This window comes from Pygoscelis adeliae, unplaced genomic scaffold (genome assembly GCF_000699105.1).
Source record: "Pygoscelis adeliae isolate BGI_AS28 unplaced genomic scaffold, ASM69910v1 Scaffold192, whole genome shotgun sequence".
Taxonomy (NCBI): domain Eukaryota; kingdom Metazoa; phylum Chordata; class Aves; order Sphenisciformes; family Spheniscidae; genus Pygoscelis; species Pygoscelis adeliae.
In genome coordinates this window covers 816,749-827,165 of record NW_008824284.1, presented here as the reverse complement: position 1 = coordinate 827,165, position 10,417 = coordinate 816,749, and the positions used below count along the sequence as shown (strand labels likewise).

Genomic DNA, 10,417 nt, shown 5'->3' with positions numbered 1-10,417 from the left:
ACATCATGGCGATATAAACGAGGCAATAACAAGGGGAATCCATGAGCCAAGATGTTGTGGAGATACACAACATGTTCATTCATGCTGACAGATTTTACTGATGGAGTGGAAGAGAGAACTGCAGAGCGTAAGAATATGTATTTTTTCTCACTGGGCTGTAGTAAAGGATGAATCCTAATTGGAAAAAAACCCAAATTATACAGTTCTTTCCATTGCTACTAACAGCAGTAGAGTTACCTTTAATCATTCTCTCTAAGGGCAGAGTTTAGATAAGAGAATTCATGAACATATAAATAAATAAATCCAGGCTGTGGGAATTATCTTCTGAAGAATATATATTTAAGGCAGGCTGCAATTATTTGTTGTATTCATAATAAATGAGGAGAGTTTACTGAAAGCTATACATTAGACTTTAATTTTAAAAAAAACCCTCAGCTTAGCTAGACACACAAGTGCGTCTCACTCTCAGATTAATGTGTTTACTTACAAAAAGAAGCAAGCAGTAATATCTTTATAAGACCAGCTGATGGCTAAAGCAAAGCACTCTGGCTTTCAAACACACAGGATCTTTACTAAGAAAAAAAAAAAACAAAACCAACCAAAAAATGATTTTAGGTTTTACTTCTTTCCAGTCTTCTGCCCAGTTCAACTCCTTTACACATCTACTTCCTTCTCTCAATAAAATTAAACCTTTCAAAAAGAAAGAGGAAAAAAAGTAAATTGGCTCATCCAAAATCTTTAGTAAAACCAGACACTATGCTCCAACTTCTCATTTTGTGCATTCTGCCAAAAAGGAGGTGAAAATTAATTGTTGTGATCTCAGGAGTCAGGTGAAAAATCATTTCTTTTCATTATGAAAAATGAAGACATAGCCGTCTTCAATCCATGAACTATGAAATATTTTGATCAAAGAAGCAACATTCAATGAAAATCAAATTAAATTCTATTTTTTGTTGACTCACATTGCCTTGTCAAATCTTTTGAATGCTATTATTTGCAGCTATTGCAACTGTCCATTACGCTGTCCACTTCTACCATACTATTTTTAATACTCCACCTTGTTTTGGTTAAACGTGAACACAATTAAACACAGTTTTCATGACCTCAGTATCTGACATGTCAGACACCTATTTGCTCTTCAGATCCTTCACTGTTATTTTTTGCCAGACAACTTTCCTGCAGTCATGGGTCCAGTACAAAATATTTAACATTTGAGCCAAAGCAAAAGTAAAACCATGTTAGTTCAAAGCATAACTGACACTTAAATTGGTCAAATTTTAAAGCAGCTACAGCTAAACTGAATAAAAATCACTTCATTGATATGCAGTAATAAAAGAAAATTAATTCTTTTTCCATTGAGCTCATGTTCTGGTCGCTGGCACAAGCTACTATGTTCATGTTCATAAAATCTGAACACAGAGACTTGCTAATTGCTACGGTTGCCAAGACATCAGTATTTCAGATTGCACCTCTGTGAGATACAAGTAACTACACTGGTAATATTAAACTAGCCCTTAAAATTTTCATATTCAATAGTAACATGCATGTGCAACATCCACATAGGAAGTAGAAGTTTAGGAACAATTCAGATTCCTCAAAGCTTAGTAATCACTAGTAGTACCCAACTCTTAAGAATAAATATGCTGACTGTCCTAATACTGCTCCATGCTTCAAAGCTCCACGTCATGACCTTCAGACTAGTGAGTGTATCACTGAATGATAGATAATATTTTCGCTTTCTAATAGATAGTAAAGTAAGAAAGAATATCAAGAGGGCCCCCTTGTGATAAAGAGTGTAATATACCTGCTTCTCCTGGATGTCTGATACTTAGAAACACCGAAATACGCAGAATAATTGAAGGGAGAAAACTGTCATACAGTGATTACAGCCATATGAAGGTAATGATACTATACTATACAAATCAGCCAGGTAACAATATGCCCATGTAATCTCTTTCTCACTTTTGTCAGTATGTTACCAAGATGACAGAGGGAAGACTTTGAAGAGCAAAACTTCTACAAGTCATGTTAATCTTTAAATATAACTTAACAAAAACTTTCCTGAGGATTTTAGGAATACATTACTGTTTAGAAATGGAAAACACTGTTCACCACCTGAAAGTAAAGTGGCTGTGGAACATACTATGCAGCCCTTACAGACCAAACCCTCCACCTTACCTTATTCACTGCTCCTGTACCAGCACTACTTATATCTGTCAGGTAGCATCACGACCAATGCAACAGCCGTGCCCAAGTACTCTCCCTGTGCTGCCCACCCTGTGGCCAATGCTGTAACGTTAGGCATCACATTTCAGACCAGCTGCATGCTAGAACATTTTGCTGGCCTAACCACATTAGCTAGACCTTGAGGACAAGTCTCCCCCTCCCCGACCTCTTCTGCCAGCAAAGCCATGGATCAAGCAGCAGTGTGCCAGCGAAAGGGAGCTCTTGTTACCTTGTGGTCTCTGCTGCATAGGGTGTGTGCCTGCGGAAAAGCCTCCTCCGCTGGCCTGTGCTGTGACTGCACTAGAAAAGTCTCTGCTGCCATCAAGACACCAGGCATAAAGAAGGCAGGAGACTTTACAGTAGCTTTGGAGCAACTTCAGGTATCAAAAAGTCATTTGCACCAACTGAAATGTAAGTGGGCAAAATCTCCAGTCTCCAGGGTTCATGCTGGATCAGCAAGAGTAATGTAATGCTTGCAGACTTTTGCCCCCAACCCTGGAAGCCCCAACTCTGGCCACCATCTTGCGTTTTCCATTAGTTCTCCTGAGATACCCGGAAGGTGGAACTGATATCCCTTACCAACTGGTACCCTACTGGGAACAACACTGCAGCTTCTCTTGCATCATTGGTCTATCAGGTTTGGGGACAGAACAGTGAATAAGAAGTTACTTTGTCCCTTACAAACCCATAGCTCGAGCTTAGGATTTGTTCTGAGGGAGGATTCTGTGAACGTGGTTTTTACTAACTTCTGAATCTTAACCTATAGAAAAAAAATTGACTGCCTTGGAAGATAGAACTGTCTATTTAAGGGTAAGAAAAAATCTATACATAGTACTGGTCAGTACTGAAAAATAAGAAGTCTTCTAATTGGATTTTTTTGTATGCCCTAAAAATTATATTGTATCAAAATATAGGTATATAGGTTTGATGAATAGTTATCAAAGAATTTGAACAATTACAATTTATTGTGTTTAATGTACAAATAACTTTTCTTACTTTCCTGAAGAGTAGATGTATTTCCATTATCTTGGTTTACTGGGTTCAAATTCAATATTGTTTCTGATTTCTTTTAATCAGCTATGTTTGCACTAAATACTATTTCTGATATTAATTTTTTTTTACTGACTTCATGAACTTCACAAACCCCCCCCCCCCCAAAATGTCTCTTCTTGCTTGTAATTGCTTGTAATTCTTCCTACTGCTTCATAACTTTGTTTTTTAAGTTTATACCAAGTTTAATGAGAATATGGTGTGTTGGGAGTGGTACTATGTTACAGAAAGCAAGCTAGCAAATACATTTTAGAGAGATTTTTGTAGATAGACAAGATGGCTCTAGAAAGCTGGCTGGGCTATGTAAAAGGCTTTGTATAACACATTACTTGGATTATTTTTATTCACCTTCTAGGAGTGAGTAACTGCCCATAAAGAAGTCACAGAATTATGCAAGTTCACACACCAGTGAAAATATTTCTTTTGTCAATGTGTTTGGCTAGGTACTTTTCTTAGAGAATTAGAGAAAAATGATCAATAGAGTATTGTACTTCTAATCCTAGAAATGATGGCCTAGTACTATATTGGAAAATATTATGAGCTGGGTTTATTTCTCGGCAAAGCTTCTTATGCATCAGAGAAGATTTACATGAACAAGACTAGAGAGTATTCAGAACAGTGATTACTATCTCCTTTGAGAAGGAGATATAGCCAAACAGAAGTTAACTTTTTAATACATTTCATTGGTCAACTGGCCTTTGTGAGGTGACTGAAAATTAAAGTGATGATCCAGGCAATTCACAGGAGCATCAGGGTGCTGGCACAAGGCTCAAAGCCCATTTCACCAAAAAGACCCCATGGCTGAGGAAGTGTTGACTGGCTGTGCATGTCTAGGGATATGGTCAAATCCCGGGAATTTTAACTGCTTTCAAATTCAACAAAAGTGGCAATAAGCCATTTAGAGTATTTCATCCTTAGTGAACACACTGCCTTATCTCAAAAAACACTAACCTGTGCCATATTTCTCCTGTTTATGACAAATGCACTTTGTTCTAAAACAGGCTTATTTTTCAATTTATATGCATATAATATATATAGTTTATTATGAACATTCACACAAACATTCACGTATATAAAAACATTAAGTATTCTGTTAATTTCATGCAAGTACTTGCACAATAATAGACTATAGAAGCATCAAATGCATGTAACTATGCCAATTAATGAAGAATGAAACATAAGGAAAAATTCAGTTGGTGGTAGTGGTGGGGAACATATTGTCTCCCAGAAATTATTTTACTTCATTAATAATAAAATAAAAACCCTCTTTCGCAGATGCACACTCTTTTCAGAGTATAGTGCACATATAATGTGCTCAATAAGGCAGTATATTAAATCATTTGAGATTGCATAAATTGTTTTTAGAAATTAATAGCTTCTTAAAAGTCTTTAAATTATTAAAGCACCAAATAGATCAAAGAATCCCCTTATATAAGGCACCCCAGGTCTGATTCCCAGATCCCGTCTGTAAGGACCCAGGCAGCTGGATGAGCCCTAGGAAAGAATCAGCAGATTTGGAGAGAACAAGGTGGTGAGGGGGATATTGAAGTGGTTGAAGCAGCAGCTGCTCCAGGGAGGACACCCAGGCTTTCACACACGCTACCTGTACCACCTGCAGAGGTTCCCCAAGCATACGCTGAGGCAGACACCACCAGGAACCTAAATAATCACCAGAAAAGAAAAAAATCCCATTGTGTCTTTCAAATTTTAACAGAAAGGGAGGCAGTGAAGTGGAAGGAATCAGGTACTGTGAAGAGATGAGAGGAATGTGGACAGTCCCAGCCCGGGAAACAGGAAAATGGGAATGGTAGTCCCCTGCTCTGGAGAAGAGCTAGCAAAATTAGAAAGTTTTCTATGTTCCTCTATGTGCATCTCATCATACAGAAAACATTAAAAATGTATGCAGCAAGGTCAGCTGAGGGGAATGCTTGTAAAAAGCCCAGCAGATTGGGGCATTTAAAAAATAAGCTTGACAAAGCATTAACAAGATCTTATGCAGTAAAGTTTTATGCAGGAACATCACAAATGACTTAATAATCCTGATTTCCATAGGCTGAGGTCAGAGTTCAGTGTTGATTATTATATGACTGCTTTTATGGTAACACCATAAATTACTGCAATTCCATGTTTAGATCAGTACACTTGAATTCACAAACAGGCATTTATTCATTCATAAATACTTGTGATTATAAATGACCTATTTACTCATGAAAGTTTATGAAAAGAAAATCCGATGAGTTCATCTCTAGAAATACTGAGAATATCAGTACATACATTTTCCTATAAACGCTCATCTGCAAACCCAGAACAAAATTTCTTTGTTGCTCAGAATCAATGCTAGATTATTGCCCACCATGAGAAAGACAACTCAGACTAATCTTTTGTTTACTCTTTGTGTTCCTTATTGCCACTTTCCAGCTAGAATGACAGGCTGCAACACCAATTTGTTAGAAAATAGCTAAGGTTTACACTAAGACAGACCTCCACTCAAAACTGCTTAGCGTGGCGTGGCAGGTCTTCCTGGCAGAAACTTGCTGAGGGTGGAATCTTCCCTTATAAGTTCTCTTTTTTTTTTCTTCTTTTTTTTAAATTTTTTTTTTTACCCCGGGGAACATTCAACAATGCCTGGAATCTTCCCAGAACAGGTAAAAAAAAAAGATAAATAAAATTTCAACAGTTGTTATGTGATAAAAGGCACCACACTGCTTCTATTTTTTTCTTCAGTGAGATTTAAAAATCAGAATCAGAGGAACACCCCCCACCACTTTTTGTTTTGAGATGAATAAGCTCACTATCGCAGTAACTATTTTCCAAATAAACTCTAATCATACACGTTACAGAGAACATTAAACTCCCTGAATGCTTCCATATGACTGCACCAAGCTGAAATGCACACATTTACCCCTTTTCTCCTTTCCTTTCTTCTCCCTCCTCTGTCACTGAAGAGGAGATATTAGAAATCCAGCAGGGAAGCTCCCAGCACAGGACAAGCAAATCCCCAAACCGAGTAAGCTAACAAGGTAGAGTTGTTTAGCTGCAACAAGAATTTAGTTACTGGCAGCAGGAGGCCAGGGAATAAATCCAACATGTACTGTATCTGGACTGATGTGCTCAGTTCTTGCCGCTCATCCCAAAGATGACACAGTGGAACTAGAAAAGGTAGCTAGAAGGGCAACAAATGAATGAAATGGCTTTTGCACAGGAAAAAAAAAAAAAAGAAAAACCCTAAATAGACTAAGATTCTTCAGCTGGGAAAAGCGACAGTTGAAGGAAGTTACAATGAAATCATAAACTGCTATTCACCAACACCTTAGTATAAGTTACTAATTTTCCTATTCACCACTACCAAGGTAAAGATTAGTCACTCACTTTCATAATACAGAACATAAGGAGCATTAAATGAAACTATCAAGATGTAATTTCAAGACACAGCATAACTGGAATTCTTGTCTTAGCTAAAATCAATCTTTCTTTTATATTCCCTAAACTCTTCTTCAGTTCAGAAAATCCTTTAAGAAAGCTGAACTAGAACTTGAATGTTTTCAATAGATTGTATGTTCTCCTCCAGTAAATGGTTTTTAGGGGGAAAAAAAAATACACATGCAGTATTATGGTTTAAGGAAACTGTTAGGTTTCTCTGTTCACTTCCAACCATGCACCATCCCCTGCCCCCTTCTCCCAAAAAGGAAGAACCATGAGTTACTGAATAAAGCTGGGTATTTGGGGTAATTAGGGATACATAATTAAGGACATATAAGCCAAAGCTTGACCTAAGAGTGGGGGAGTCACACTGCCCTCCTATGTGAATAAATGTAAAAACATGCAACAGGAGGGATTAATGAAACATGAGAGGGAACATAGCTGCAGATAACTAGGATGAACCGCAGACAAGTATCTTTTCCAGATTACATCATTTTGGCATTTTCCACAAAAAGAAAAAATAAATTGCATTGTCAAGAGGTAAGACGATGTTAGGACACTTACTGATCTAACTGATGTGTCCAGCAGCCCCTGCCAGCAACTCTCCTTAAGCACATGCAGCCTAGAGACAGATGTCCATCAGGATGAACGGAAGAATGTTTGGCTATACTTCTCAGATGTTAAAATTGAAGAATCAAATATATTTGCATGAAGTTAAAAACAAACAACTGATACTCTACTTTCGTTCAGACATGATGAGATACGAGCAGCTCATCATGATGAAGTTATGTGCCATTTCAGTTCATCTGCAATACCAGCACATTCAGAAAAACACCTTATTATATAAATACTAAAAAAAAAAAGCCATTCAGATGCAAGAAGAGCTCTACTCATAGTACATTTGCTTTATTTATTGTAACGTTCACTCGTAAATTAAGTCACGTCCTAAGGGAATACCATTATTCTGGGTTAACACAGAGAGGTGAACATACACTTTTATTTTTCACACACTTTTGATTGGCTGCCTTCAGAATAAGTGACTTACTAGCAAAGAACATACTAATTTTCTTGCTTTTTTTTTTCTTTAATGGAAAGGAGGAGATGGAAAGAATAAAAAAGTGGAATAAGTTTTTTATTTAAAAATCAAGCAAGTTGTTAAATACTGAATACCAAAATTTAAGATATACATACTTCTGTGCATGTTGCTTTTAGAAGGTATTTGCTAATTTACTTAAATCTCTATATACTTTCCTTTCAGGTTTCTAATTTTTCATGTCTCTCAGGAAGACTTTAAATGGGCCTCAGAACAATTGAACACTGGAAATCTAAATCCAAGGCACTGTGCTCATTGCACTCAGAGAGCTCTTACTTAATGAAGGGAAATATCTAAAAATAAAATGTCCTGAAAAATGAATGAAGACAAATCAGTCTAATTTGAGACCCTTTAACTCTGCATAGTATATCTTTTGCCTGGAATTCAAACAGGCTTCAGACAACAACAATCTGGAGATTATTTTATGCAGTGTTGTCCTCTACTCCAAGGCAATGCAAACACGGAATGCTCTACCACTGAAAACTCTCATCTCTGCAGATATCTCGTAATTAGGCAAACCCACCCCGTCACATTAATCTTAAAGCATCAGCTATTTACCTGTTTCTTTCAAAGCAATACAAAATTGCTTTTTCTTCTTCCATAAAGAAATTAAAACAATACCTGCAAGTGCATTAACAACCACTGTTTTTATGAGGGTGGGCAAAAGCAGTGTGCCAGTTCCCTCACAGATTTGATTCCAAGAAACAATCAGCTGGCACTACTCCCTTAGTAGTAACAGTATTTTTGATGGAGCTTATGCATGTAAAGCAATAAGGAAGAGGCCTTAAAAAATTTAGCTTTGCTTGAAACAAATGTCAGGGTGTAACGGTTGAAATGAGGAAAAAAAAATTTACTTAGAAATATTGAAAGGCAATATTGTACTAGGGATGATTTTAAAAAGAAAACACAGGAAGGCATCATATACAAATTCACTTTTTTGAATGTTCACCCTTTGTGATTATGCATTTCCTATACCTAAAAATATACACTGAAATACAGTATGTATAACCCTGGGTAAATATCTTGGGATTTTAATTCACATGCAAAAGCTATACACATCAAGCTCCAGAAGTGTTACTGAAAATACGTTCTTGCATATATATTGCATAAGCTATTTGTGGAAATCTATGTAGTTTCCCATTTAACCAATAGTAACTACAAATCAGAGCCAGTTTCAGCTGTGCAAGGGAAGGCTGACAAGTCAGCAGCATCTTCTGCCATCTCAAACTTATGAATCACACTGGATTTACTGGATTTAACCCCGCCCCTGCCACACTGGAACTTACAGAACAATTTCAGAGAAGAGTAAACTTTTATCATAACTCTTTCCTTGTTAGATTTTGTGACAGAGAGTATGTCAGTGCTCTAACTGCCTATTTCCTAACAAATCTAAATGGAAAAGTAAAAATAGCAAAGCTGAATAGTAATGATGAGGTGCCTACGGAAGATGAAGGGAGCATCCACCCCAGTTTACTCCTCTATATTTTTCATTGTGGGCATTTTTAAAACCTGGGGGTCTACAGATTGAGGATACAAGGACTAAGGAACAATTTACAGAGATCATAATGTGGGCTGCAATCATGTGGTGAGACTTTTGAAACACTATTAGAAAACTGCTATTTTATAAAACTTGATGGAACACAAGTTGATGACAAGAAGAGATGAAGACACTGTAAGCATCAAGTACACTTAATTTTCTCTCCCAGGTGTCTTCTACACTTTTGCTGAAATGGCAGTAATTTCCTAGACTTCATCTTACAGCTGGTGAGTTTCAAGCTACTCCTTCCACAGAACAGCAATTCTATAAACACAATTTCTGTACTGCTTCCACTTCCCCTTTATGCAGCAGAGGGGAAGAAAAGTGTTCCTCCTGAAACTTTATCTATATACCTTTGGCAAGAGGAAAAAAAGAAAATTAGTCATCTCAATTGCTATTTCCTTTTACCCTGAATTCACATCTGCTAAGCCTAAAGATTCTTTTTACAATTGTGTATTATGTCTTTTCTTGCCTAACTTGTTCTGAATTAGTAAACACTTTGCAAACTAGCTTTTAAGAAAAAAATATTCATTTCCATTTTAAATGCCATAATTGAGTAATACTATCTTCTGGGAAACTTCTCCATGAAAGGAAGAACAGGGTGCCTTGGCCCCAATGTACAGGAATTATCCCTAAAGATGATTCAGATTACAAGGCAATCAAATGGAAAACATTCAGATTGTAACTATGAAGTCCCTCTGCCTCTCATATGGAAGAAGAAATTTTAAATACTGCATTTTGATGTTTCTTTAACATGTACTTTCCTTCACATTTGGGAAACATACAATGAGTATCACTGATACCCAAACTATGCCTGAAAGCAAATACCGCAATAGCTTGATGAAAAGAAACACAGCATTTATACACTTGGAGGCTAATATTTTGACCATTGTGGTCTGTAGTGGGAAAAACGTGATGTACGATAATATGAAGTACATATGCACTGAAGTATTCAAACAAATAGAACAGATAACTTCAAACAGTACAATCTTTGGTTAGATGGATTGACTGAATTTATGGAGCATCTTACTCCTTATTCACATCATGTTGATTGCAAGATAACAAATGTGATGTCTGAATTGCTGAAACCT

At 36.8% G+C, this 10,417-nt stretch overlaps 1 protein-coding gene across 1 annotated transcript in view; it reads right to left on the bottom strand.

The window, feature by feature from the left end:
- PRR16 (proline rich 16) overlaps positions 1 to 10,417 on the bottom strand; it is a 33,621-nt gene that overhangs the window by 22,265 nt on the left and 939 nt on the right.